Genomic DNA, 13472 nt, shown 5'->3' on the forward strand with positions numbered 1-13472 from the left:
TGTGGTCTGCCTGCGTGCCTCTACTGTACTACAGTAGGCGGTCTGCCTGCGTGTCTCTGCTGTACTACTAGTAGGCGGTCTGCCTGCGTGTTTCTACTGTACTACAGTAGGCGGTCTGCCTGCGTGGCTCTCACTGTACTATAGTAGGAGGTCTGCCTGTGTGTCTCTTCTGTACTATAGTATGTGGTCTGCCTGCGTGCTTCTACTGTACTACAGTAGGCGGTCTGCCTGCGTGTCTCTACTGTACTATAGTAGGCGGTCTGCCTGTGTGTCTCTTCTGTACTATAGTATGTGGTCTGCCTGCGTGCCTCTACTGTACTACAGTAGGCGGTCTGCCTGCGTGTCTCTACTGTACTATAGTAGGCGGTCTGCCTGCGTGCTTCTACTGTACTACAGTAGGCGGTCTGCCTGCGTGGCTCTACTGTACTATAGTAGGAGGTCTGCCTGTGTGTCTCTTCTGTACTATAGTATGTGGTCTGCCTGCGTGCTTCTACTGTACTACAGTAGGCGGTCTGCCTGCGTGTCTCTACTGTACTATAGTAGGCGGTCTGCCTGTGTGTCTCTTCTGTACTATAGTATGTGGTCTGCCTGCGTGCCTCTACTGTACTACAGTAGGCGGTCTGCCTGCGTGTCTCTACTGTACTATAGTAGGCGGTCTGCCTGCGTGCTTCTACTGTACTACAGTAGGCGGTCTGCCTGCGTGGCTCTACTGTACTATAGTAGGAGGTCTGCCTGTGTGTCTCTTCTGTACTATAGTATGTGGTCTGCCTGCGTGTTTCTACTGTACTACAGTAGGCGGTCTGCCTGCGTGTCTCTACTGTACTATAGTAGGCGGTCTGCCTGTGTGTCTCTTCTGTACTATAGTATGTGGTCTGCCTGCGTGCCTCTCTACTGTACTACAGTAGGCGGTCTGCCTGCGTGTCTCTACTGTACTATAGTAGGCGGTCTGCCTGCGTGCTTCTACTGTACTACAGTAGGCGGTCTGCCTGCGTGGCTCTACTGTACTATAGTAGGAGGTCTGCCTGCGTGCCTCTACTGTACTCCAATAGGCTGTCTGCTTGCGTGTCTCTACTGTACCATAGTAGGAGGTCTGTCTGCATGCCTCTACTGTACTATAGTAGGTGGTCTGCCTATGTGTCTCTACTGTACTATAGTAGGAGGTCTGCCTTCATGTCTACTGTACTATAGTACAGTAGGCAGTCTGCCTGCGTGTCTCTACTGTACTATAGTAGGTGGTCTGCCTGCGTGCCTCTACTGTACTATAGTAGGTGGTCTGCATATGTGTCTCTACTGTACTATAGTAGGAGGTCTGCCTGCATGTCTCTACTGTACTATAGTAGGTGGTCTGCCTATGTGTCTCTACTGTACTATAGTAGGAGGTCTGCCTGCATGCCTCTACTGTACTATAGTAGGTGGTCTGCGTATGTGTCTCTACTGTACTATCGTAGGAGGTCTGCCTGCGTGTCTCTACTGTACTATAGTACAGTAGGCAGTCTGCCTGCGTGTCTCTACTGTACTATAGTAGGCGGTCTGCCTGTGTGCCTCTACTGTACTACAGTAGGCGGTCTGCCTGTGTGTCTCTACCTTACTATAGTAGGCGGTCTGCCTGCGTGCCTCTACTGTACTATAGTAGGCGGTCTGCCTACGTGCCTCTACTGTACTATGGTAGGCGGTGTGTCTCCGCTGTACTATAGTGGGCGGTCTGCCTGTGTGTTTCTACTTTACTATAGTAGGCGGTCTGCGCCTGCCTGTGTGTTTCTACAGTACTATAGTAGGCGGTCTGCCTGCGTGTTTCTACACTGTTTCACCGTATTTAGTACTATTCCCTCGGGGATCAAATGTCCCTCAGTGCATTTGATCACATTTGATCCCCGGAGTGCTACTACTAAACACAGCGAAACACATTTGATCTCCCTAAGTAGACCGCCTTCTATAGCAGCACCGTTTTGGTTATAGATTCTGTGTTAATGTATATTTTTGTGAAGCAGGGATGCATGATAATAAATGACAAATGGGTAACAGGCAAAATAAAAATGGGAATCTTTCCCCTGAAGTGTTATTTCCTCAGAGAGGAATCAAAGAAGCCTGAGAACAAAATTTCATGGAAGTCACGGTAGATAATACTTCATTATTTCATGTTATTACCTTAATTTTGCGAGATGTTTCTTACAGTTCACGGCATGGTAAACAGAAATTGCTGTAAATTTTTCATGATGTGCAAATGTTATCGTAAAATGCTAGATAGAGTTCACCTCCTTTCAGAATTTCAATTTTTTCCCTTTCTCTTTTTTTTGTGCAATTCGATATTTTATCACTTTCAGCCGTATGTTAATGTTTCTTTCTTTCTTTTGCGAAGAGTTGATAGATGTTTTGGAGTTATTCCGTTACTTCCACACAGTATGGGAGCCATGTAGTTAAAAAGAAGTCCTGAAAGTGTCGACAAACTTTTATGTGATTATTTAACATACACACACGCACACACGTTTTATATATATGTATATATGTGTGTATATATATGTATATGTACACACACACATATATATATATATATATACTGTGTATATATATATATATATATATATATATATATATATATATATATTTATACATACATATATATATATATATATATATATATATATATATATATATATATATATATATATATATATATATATATATATATATTTTATAAAAGCTAGCAAACGTTTCAGGAAACGTTTTAGGGTACATTTCCATCAGCGATTCTCGCAGCTAATCCTCAGTAATGGGTGTGTATATTTCCCGCAATAGTCGAAGGATGTAGGAAATGAATGTAGCAGCCGCTCTATTTGCGTTTCAGATTACTGACGCAAATAATGCTAATACTTGGCATGCATGACTAGAAATTCCTAGGGACAGAGAGTTTGTCTGTCTGTTTGTTTCTTTCTTTCTCTCTCTCTCTCTCTCTCTCTCTCTCAAGGCAAGTACCAACATGCATTCACACCCAAACATATATATACACATATACATATAAGAGTATACACACACACACGAGCGTACACATATATTTGTTCATGTATTCCTCATTGCTGCCTAGCCGAAATACTTTTCACGCATTTATGTAAATACAGTATTATTGTCAATATACTTTACCATTAATTTTCCACATTTTGCTTTTACTTGTATTATTTTTTATATGCCATCTGTTTTCATAAAACTTTTACATACATAACTATCAAAATTTTCCCGGGAATGTAGAGTCTACGAGGTAGTATTGTTTAGTATGTCATTTTTCAAAAAACAAAACCAGAGAAAAAGGTTATGTTCATAAATTGAATTCCTCTAAAAAAACCCGCCTCTCTCTCTCTCTCTTGTCCTGTTGCAGGTGCGCAGAAGCTTTTTAAATTCTTGGTTAGTATCTATTCAAAATTAGCCATTTTCCAGTTAATCTGGAAAGTATCTGTTTAAAATACACCAGCCTTTTTCAAAGTACAAAAAGGCTAATTAATTAGACCAACATTACGAGACAATAGAATATTGGAGACATTCCGATGCTTAAAATTCCGTAGGAAATAAAAACAATAAATAAAATAAAAACAAAAACGGGAAAAATTGCCAACGAACAAGCAAACGAACTAGAATCGAGTACAAAATACAAAAATTCCAATGTTTTCTACTGTTTTTCCGCACTGACATCCTGCCTCCCCCCACCTTTTTTTCCCCAAGCTATATCATACACTAGATCACACGGGAACACTACAAGCTTACAACGGTATTAAGAGTAGAATGGAAAATTCATATTTTTTATCAAAAAGAACAGCTCTGTCAGACAGGTGAATTTGATGACTGTCGTTCAGATGACGTGGCAGATGTGTTATTTCAGAGAAAATTACTTGATTGCTTTCTTTAAATTTCTACTTTTTAGCAAAGGTTGATGGTTAAAAGTGTTTTGAGTAATAAACAAGTAACAAATGCGCCGAAGTTTCTTCGGCGCAATCGAGTTTTCTGCATAGCCGCTACAGCGTACAACCAATGCCACCTAAAATAGGTCTACCTTTCAATGGTCTCGGTACAATGCTGTGTGAGCCGTGGCCCATGAAACTTTCACCACGGCCAGGTGGTGGCCTATCTTATATCGTTCCCAGAAGCATGATTATGGCTAACTTTAACCTTAAATAAAAAAAAAAAAAAAAAACTACTGAGGCTAGAGGGCTGCAATTTGGTATATTTGATGATTGGATGGTGGATGATCAACATACCAATTTGCAGCCCTCTAGCCTCAGCAGTTTTTAAGATCTGATTGCGGACCGAAAAAGTGCGGGCAGAAAAAAGTGCGGACAGAAAAAGTGCTGACGGACAGACAAAGCCGGCACAATAGAAAACTAGAAAGGTTTGTTAGATGTTCGTAAATGATGTAAATTTCTACTTTTTAGCGAAGGCTGATGGCTTAAAGTAACTAAAGTAACAAGAAAGGACTGGTAGACGTTGGGAAATGAACGCTTACATAGTGTTAGGAAAGAATTAGAGGGATTAAACGTAGCTGTTGAATGAATATTGGGAAGAGAGAGAATGGTACAAGCAACAAGTGATACGATGAAAGCACGAACTCAAGAGAAGATAAGGAAGACAATAAGACAATGAGAAGAAAAACAAAGAAAATTTGATTAGCGTGCTTTGGCTGTGGAACCATTTTTCATCTTGCAGATGGATGAACGCATAAAAAAAAAAAAAAACTGGGAAAAACTGAACGAACGTATGGATTTAAAGAATAAGAGAGAAAGCAATAGTAAAGAAACTTCAACCGACCATGAGGAACCTATGGGGTTTCAGAAAGGTTAAAGACTCGGAGTAGGTCTGTTAGATAATATATGATGTGTGGATTATATATATCTGTATATATATATGTATACATACACACACACACACATATATATATATATATATATATATATATATATATATATATATATATATATATATATATATATATATATATATATATATATATATATATATAAAGTTGAGAAGTAAAAATACACTAAAACAGCGACGCACCTATACAGCGCCACATAAAAAAGCCCAGTACGCTAACCTTACATATTTCATAATATTTTTTGTCTGTTGTGGCTCTGTCATTTACAATTGTACGGTCAGCGTCTTGTGCTTTTTTTATGTGGCGTTGTATAAGTGTGCTGTTGTCTTAGTGTATGTGTATATATATAAATAAATAAATAAATATATACATATATATAATATATATATATATGTATATGTATATATATATACATATACATGTGTGTGTATATGTGTATGAATGTGTAAATAAAAGGTTATATATCGTATTTTAATTTGCAAGTCATCTAAAGATTTTGAGTATGCTTCTTTGTTTTCGAAAATATCTTGTTAGATCGAATCAGAAATTACGCCGTATAAGCTTAATCGTGTTCATACTCCAACACCTAACGACTGGAAATGAAAGGCAATGAAAACTTATTCCACCACAACATACCCTTAATTCCTGTCGATGTCCTCAGAGAAAATGACACAATCCTGCCAAAGAGAAACCCGTGATCCCGGGGACATACACTGCACAAATTGCCAAGGATGAGGAAAGGAAAATCCTCTTAGAGTCTTCATCGAGTGAGACAGATCCATCTTGTAATTAATCCGCCTCTTCCCTACGGCTCTTCTCGACATCTCCTCCATATGACGGCAGTTTTGCCAGAGAGATGAACTGATGAATTGTCAACAGATTCGCAGGAAATTAAAATTTGCTCTTCGTAAACTATCAACCTATGCTTATGGAACTCCAGGCCCTAACCCGGTAAGGCATTCAAGCTGCTATATGAGTTTTTCTTGATTCAACGTAGTTTTTTTTTTTAATAATTCGTAGAATTCGAGTTAGGTTACCTGGCAGTGTTGCCAACGGCTAATCGAGATAGATTAAGGCCAACAAACATATGAAGTCAGTAATTGGAAACGTACCCTTTAGCCCAAGGAAAGATGGAATCTCAGCAGCCTTATCCTTATTTCTTTATTTTTTTCCAAAGCAAGGGAGCTGAAGTGGTATAATATAGGTAATATTTCAATCTCTGACAAGTAATCGGTTCGTTCAAGATTTTACAAAATCCCAAACCTTCATTTATTTCCAAAGAGGATGTTATAACTTTATACTGTACATTTATTGCTGACAAACATGAACTCTTAAATATGATTTATTTTCTTTTTAATTTTGCCTAGGCAGCAAAGATGACCCTCTTATCCCACTGACCTGCAACTATATAAAAAGAAATTAATATGAGAGAGAGAGAGAGAGAGAGAGAGAGAGAGAGAGAGAGAGAGAGAGAGAGAGAGAGAGAGAGAGAGAGAGAGAGAGGTGTTATTGTGTTTATATGTAAACATCCGTCAGCATTTGCCACTTCACTGAATCATTCAGTAAATTGCCTGTGTTAAAATCTCAGTTCTGCTTTTGATTACGTCATCTTTCAATTGATAATCTATTTTTATTGCCTATAATAAAGAGCTACAGGATAATATGCTCCGATAGTAAAATAGTTTGAGGAACCTATTTTTATAAATAGTGGGAATTTTCCGAAAAAAAAGTAGAATTATTTTATAATGCCCATCCTATATAAGGACCCAGTTATAGAGATATTTAAAAGTCTTAAACGAGAGTAAGTTTTTATCAATGAAATTTAATTTTGATACATTATATAAGTTTACACAATACAATAAAATCGATTACGAAGCATAAAGAAATCAGTTAAGTTACATCAAGGTTTTTTTTAATATCTGTTAAAAATTTACAAACGTTCATTAGTTTAGCTTAAGCCAAAGCTTATTCCACGAGCTTGCAAGACAAACTTCCAAAGAACAGTATTATGTCATCAGTTGATCAAGAACTGCATTGATAATTAGCGGCATATGAATGAGAGGAGAATTGTTCAGCATGGAATGGAGTTGGTATAAGTAATAACGATGCAATGAAAATATCCATATTTTTCTCTATTTGCCTTCTGCCTATAATCTGTCAATATTTACATGACTGAAAAAGGTATTAAATAGGCTTCGTTTCTTGCGGTAATAGAAACCGTTTATGGGGATATTACATTATAGCTTCAGCACCCAAACTCATCTCAGTAATAATGTACAGATGGGATTCTCAGAAGCGCTTTCATGAATGAACTCTTAATCAGGTGATTGACAGATTCGTCTGCTCGGTGTTCGAGATCTGCACTGAAATAATATTAACCTTAAGTAACGACTTCTGTTGATTACTAGGACATACTGTTTCAGTCATATTTTTAAATGTAAGGCATATTCATTACTACGTCATAATTCATATCACCGACTTCTTGTACTTTAATTCTATCATTATATGTCATCAGGATTATCAGATGTATTACAATACAAATATGTTATTTCGGTTATATATATATATATATATATATATATATATATATATATATATATATATATATATAAACATATATACATACATAGACACACACACATACATACATACACACACACACATATATATATATATATTTTGTGTGTGTGTGTGTACTGTATGTATGTTTCTAATACACACACACATATAATATATATAAATGTATATATTTGCATATATACATAAGTTATACATGTTTATATATATATATATATATATATATATATATATATATATATATATATATATATATATATATATGCGAAGGGATGAAGCTTATATAGTATAAATATGCCTGACGGAGGATTAAACACTACAATGTACGATAAAGTTAAAGAAAGCGTCGTGCTAGAGGTACTGAAACAGCCCTCAAACTTGGTGATTTTAATCTTGAATATTACCTCGAAAATCCTAAACCTCTTTTTCTGATAAATCCCGATGCAATGAGAGCAGTCAGTTTTACTATGGTAATACGCGACGCCATTCTGACTCGGCCTGACATATCACATATAATCCCCGGGTCAGAAGTGACATGAATTTTAATGACCATTTCGGAATCTTAATTGAATCCACACAGCGGGTTGGGGCGGGGAAGGGGATGGGGAACTGGGACTGAACGAGTCCCCACCCAACGCCTAATGCCAGGTAATCTCCAGGTAATAATCTCTGTATGTCTGTCTGCCCGTTTCTTTTAATATTCCTTATTATTTTTCGCGGGCCTTCTCAAACGCATGGTTTACGCGTGTCAATTATTTTTTCTGAACGCACTTAAGTAAACAAAATCTCTCTCTCTCTCTCTCTCTTCCTTCGTTTTAATCCTCTGCATCTTTGTTAGTAATCCTTCCCTCTGTGGGACTTTTTATCAGACACTAGCGTAACTTTTCTGTTCAAGTTCGAGGGAGAAGAAGTTTGACTTCCTCCCATGAAATTAGAGTTTTTCTCCTTTCGAATTTCTCCGGAAACTCGTCTCTCCATACTTTCGTTAATGGCGAGTTTCATTTATTTCAATTGTTTCCTTCTTTCAAAATCAACCTTGCGAAGGGAATCAAGCAAACATTAAGGCTAAATTCGTTAATTATTTATGACTTTTTCCTGACTTTGATAAAAGTTTACGTTTCTTTACTTAAGCAGTATATCTATCCTATGATAAAGTTAAAAACTAAAAAAAATCAAAACATTTTTCCATACCCGAGTAGAATCTAGCATTGCCAAACAAATATTACTATAAATGTTAAGTACATCAATGCGGTGCATGGAAAAAAAGCACTCACTTATAATACAAAATTGTTCAGTTTTCCATTTCTCATGATACTCCCAATTCTCAATGGAATGACAAAAGTAACTGCGTATTTAAGAAAGTTTGTACCTTGTGCAACTGTCTTCAATACGCAATACTTTCATCATTCTACTGAGAATTGGGAATACCTTGCGAAATGTAGCTGATTATTTTTCTTTTGTGTTTAAATGAGACAAACCTTTAGGTGAGTGGTAGGTCCCGTCTAATCCACGAAAACCTGGGACGTATCTGCCTCAGAGTGAGTTCAGTTAAAACGTTATCAACATGATAGATATGGATTAAATAAGGCTTTTAATGCAGCTGTTAAAATTATGTCAAACCCTTGTGGCATAGTATGGTCATAGAACAGAAATTCATTAAGCTGGGGAAGTTCAGAGAATCTGCAAATCCTCTGACAAAGCAAATGTTTTTGTGTGTCCACTCGTATATATTGTGGTCAATGTAGTAAATGTTTGCAGACAAAAATTTACTAAGAACGCCCAACACTAGACTACCATGATGATAAGGGTAACTTTAGGGTTAGTTTGGTTTTTATCTGCCCTTACGAAATTTTTTGTGCAGAATATGATTTTCAAAATTCCTTATCCAAGAAGGGAAGTTATTAAGTATCTGTGGAATAAGTTGGTATAGGATAAATTGGTCACAGGGAAAACACTGTCCCAAACGCATTTGGCAGTTCTGTAGTCTCGTCTATTCTCAGTGGAAAATGATCAGGATAATGTTGTCAGTTTAAAAAAAAAAAAGAATATACAGCCCCACGACCACGAAACTATCGTAGAAAAGGAAAATAATATTCATAAATTCCTAGTTCTGAATGGCGCCACTGAATATTCACCGAATAATTTTCAAGATTCTTGCAATGCTGGAGAAAATACATGTTGGGTGGCAGGTGGGGGATAGGAGGGTGATACTTACAGGGCTCTTGGAAGCGTTATACATTAAAGATTCAGCCCTAAGCATAATGGCTCTTTGGGGGGGATTGGATATTATGGCCGTGCGTGTTTGAAAGAAGCTTAGGCATAATAGTTCCAAATCCTTCCTGGAGTTTATTCTTCTTCTTTTTTTTTTTTGTCATCAATTTCCTTGACCTCCTTACAAATTGTGGTCGTACATCTTCCTGGGACTCAATTGTATTCTTTGTTTCTTTTTTATTTTGTTTATGTGATGTTCTTTAAGGAGTTGGCTAGCTTTATTGAGCTGTTATGATTATTTTCTTTTACCTTCTTTGTTATATATAATTTATTATAATTTTGTTGTTGTTGCTGAGAATTCATTGTGAGAATACAATAAGTTATTGATACTTTTACTGAGGTTAGGAACTGCAATGATCATGAAACCATCCAATCCAATGGTTTTTGTCAATACTATTTCGAAAATATTAAACCCTGCAACAGTCAAAATTAATTTGAGAATTTGTCCTTAATGATAGGGCAAAGGTCGTCGTGAGATACCAAAACTGGTCAACAACGAAACACTTAAGCAACGCTAGGATGAAATCAAGTCAATATTTCAGAACAAAATTAATGGCTATTATCTGATATCTTATGGAACCTTCTGAAAATTCCTTTTTGATTACTTAACGAGGGATCAGGACCATGGCAAATATACTTGGTTATTATTAGCTCCCTAAAGGTTTTACCGGTGGGTTATCGCCGTCAGTGCAGTTCACGCTATGCATTACTAAATGGCATTTGTGGCGTCCCCTAGGACGTTAGCTGCGCCTTTTTTTTTTTTTTTTTTTTTTACCCGTCTTCTATTTTGCTGGTTAACCTCTTTAAACTTTATTTAATCCCTTATATGCTCATGGTAGTGAACTGAACACAACTTGTAATCCGGAAGTCTTTCTAAGTAAAATCAATTAAAAAATCATAAAGAAATTGCAGAAATTTACTCCAAGAGACCTACGTCTGGCAGTGGGAAACGACTTTTCACTAGGATGAAAAGTCTCTTCTAAGGGAAATTGCATAGGATTTTTTTCTCTTTTAATTTTTCTCACTGCGTAGATTTATTTCTTAAGTAAAAGAGCTGGAAGGGTTGCAGATTTTGATCTTGTCTCAAACTATTTGTCTCCTGCCCTACTTAGCCTTTTTATCATAATGTTTTTGTTTTATATGTTTATGTAGATAAAATCCAGATACTGCAGTAAAAACTCCCAAGTATGATGACAAGTGCTGTAGGTCTTAAAGTAAGTGTTTGTCTACATTATGTTCACAGTAGCTCGTACATCAAAGCCGTCAAAAATAGAGATGACCATTTTTGTCTACAACACTCAGTACGTTAAGGGATCATTAGGTACTCAGCTTTTATGACAAAACTCGTTTCCAGAGCCTTACAGGACTAGCACCCAAATGCCCTTTTCTTGCCTGGGCAGGAAAGGCAGCCGGGCTCACCACCCTCTTAAGAAGTGATGGGCCCACTTCTTAAAAAAAAAAAAAAAAAAAAATCTGAATGGTAAAAATCAAGGGCTTCGCTACATTTCAAAAAGGTCGTTCACATCTGCATTTATTTATGAATATTAGTAATGCTAATTGCTATGAAAATTTACTGCCTCCATTCAAAAGACGAGAACAATTTAACAAAGAGAAAATAAAAACTCAATCATCTGTAATAAAACCGGGAAGTTGTGTTTGTGAAGGCCACAGTATAATGTTTGTTTACAATGAGCAGTTGTTGTTAATTCATTACTCTCTTTCAAGTTGGTGAGATGAAAGACTTTTATAGCCTGGGTTGATAAAAAAAAAAGAGGTTACATAAAAGCGAGTTTAAAATAAAAAGACACATTCTCTATGATTCATTTACTTCAGTAGCTGGAAAAAAAAATAAATAAAAGGAAATTTATTTTGTCGGTACTGTCAATGGACTGCATATTAAGAGACTGAAGACGCAACAGGACTGTTTTCCTGTATCTTTTAGTGGGAAATAACAATGAATTTTTTTTTTGTAGTTGTTAAATGAATAACTACTCGCTAACGGATGGAAAGATATTTCGTTTTATGAGGAAGCGTAGATTTTTTAAAATGGACAATCAGAATTAAAGTACTTCAGACTGACCTAGGGATAAATGACAGCTGTCCTGGATTAACCATAAAAATGGATTAACTACGGAGAAGACGAGGGCATTAACAGGATTCACTGATTATCTTTAATTTCCTTCTCAATCTCCTTCCCCCATAGGGGGGTAGTGCCGTCAGTGCACCTCACGTGGTGCACTATATATATAGGCATTACCTAAGGTTCTTTGCAGCGTCCCTTCGGCCCCTAGCTGCAACCCCTTTCATTCCTTTTACTATATGTCCGTTCATATTTTCTTTCTTCCATCTGACTTTCCACTCTCTCCTAACAATTGATTCATAGTGCAACTGCGAGGTTTTCCTCCTGTTGCAGCTTTCAAACCTTCTTACTGTCAATTTCCGTGTCAGCGCTGAATGACCTCATAGATCCCAGTGCTTGGCCTTTGGCTAAATTCTATATTCCCTTCCATTCCTCAATCTCTTTCGAACATCTAGTGCTGAATTGGGTCAAGAGTCTATAGTCGTGTTCTTAATTCATGGTGTTATTTTTGTCATCTGCATTCGTTTCGATTCTAAAGGGTTTTCAGAGGCAATATTATTACATCTTGTTATTATACTACTGCCCTGGAACTTCTTGGAATCTGGAAAAAAGGGGGGCGGGAGGTGGCCTATGGCCTGATGTAATTATCTGGGAACTCCCATTAATATAAAGCGGTCTCCTTACTTGCCAACAATTTGTACAAGTGCCTGAATTCGAAAAGGATAAATACCACTGAATGGGATGAAGAAAAAGTGGCCTGTGGACTTGCACAGGGTTGGCAAATGGAGAAATGACAGATCAGCTGTAGTTTAGGAGTCTATAGGATTACTTAAAGAATATAAAGGGATTAATGAGTGTTTTTATCAAGGAAGGGGTACTTTGATACGGGATGCCAAGTTTGCGTAAGGAAGGCAATTCATTAAATTTCACTTCATTTTATTTCATACCTAAATCTTTTGTATTGTCCTTTGCTAATTCTGTTTCATGTTTGTAGCTTAACAGTAATCAAGTAAATTTAAAAATATGTAAGTAAAATATTATAGGAGAAGAAAATAGTAGAAAATATTCTTCTTTGTTCATCCGTAAACTTCGCTATGAGTTGAGCATACTATTTTATATATTCCGGTAATTCCATCCATCTGAATAACGATTAGGTTTAACTGGATAAGTGGTTGTTATTGCTCCACCTCGTAGAAATAACTCCCCTATCTCTCTCTCTCTCTCTCTCTCTCTCTCTCTCTCTCCATGTCACTGAGCATGTCTCCCCTTCGTCCATCTTCCTTCTTTTCGATAAGAGTTTCAGATTCCCCAACGGTAAAAAGTTTTTCGAACTGTAATTTCCAACACCATATGGCCGTTGAGGTAAAGGGTTCCGATCCCTCACTTCACGTTCAACCACCTGCCGATGTTATGGTTACGCCTGTCCCTCGTTATTGCATATAAATGACCCGGTAATTCGGGCGAAGTAATGAAATCCGTATTTACCTGTAGCTAATCTTGCGTGAGGCAGGTAAGAGGGGTGCCATCATCCCTTCCTTTCCCCTCATGCGCAGTTATCGTACGGCTCTGTTGCCCACACAGGGTCGCTCGCTGCTGGTTTGCACGGCGAGAGGGGAAAGGAAAAGCTCCCTTAGAATTTCCAAAGCAGTGTGGTCTCAGCGGCGGGAGCGAGGCGACCTATACGCTTCC

At 37.4% G+C, this 13472-nt stretch overlaps 1 protein-coding gene across 3 annotated transcripts in view; it reads left to right on the forward strand.

The window, feature by feature from the left end:
- The first annotated feature begins 13362 nt into the window (after positions 1-13362).
- LOC136848617 (KH domain-containing, RNA-binding, signal transduction-associated protein 2-like) overlaps positions 13363-13472 on the forward strand; it is a 237285-nt gene continuing 237175 nt past the window's right edge. For 2 of the 3 annotated variants that reach the window (XM_067120997.1, XM_067120996.1), the window contains exon 1: positions 13379-13472. This exon is cut by the window's right edge and continues 1201 nt beyond it. The gene's annotated coding sequence lies outside the window, so the exon portion shown is untranslated. The other variant, XM_067120995.1, reaches the window with a different exon arrangement.

This window comes from Macrobrachium rosenbergii, chromosome 19 (assembly GCF_040412425.1).
Source record: "Macrobrachium rosenbergii isolate ZJJX-2024 chromosome 19, ASM4041242v1, whole genome shotgun sequence".
NCBI lineage: Eukaryota > Metazoa > Arthropoda > Malacostraca > Decapoda > Palaemonidae > Macrobrachium > Macrobrachium rosenbergii.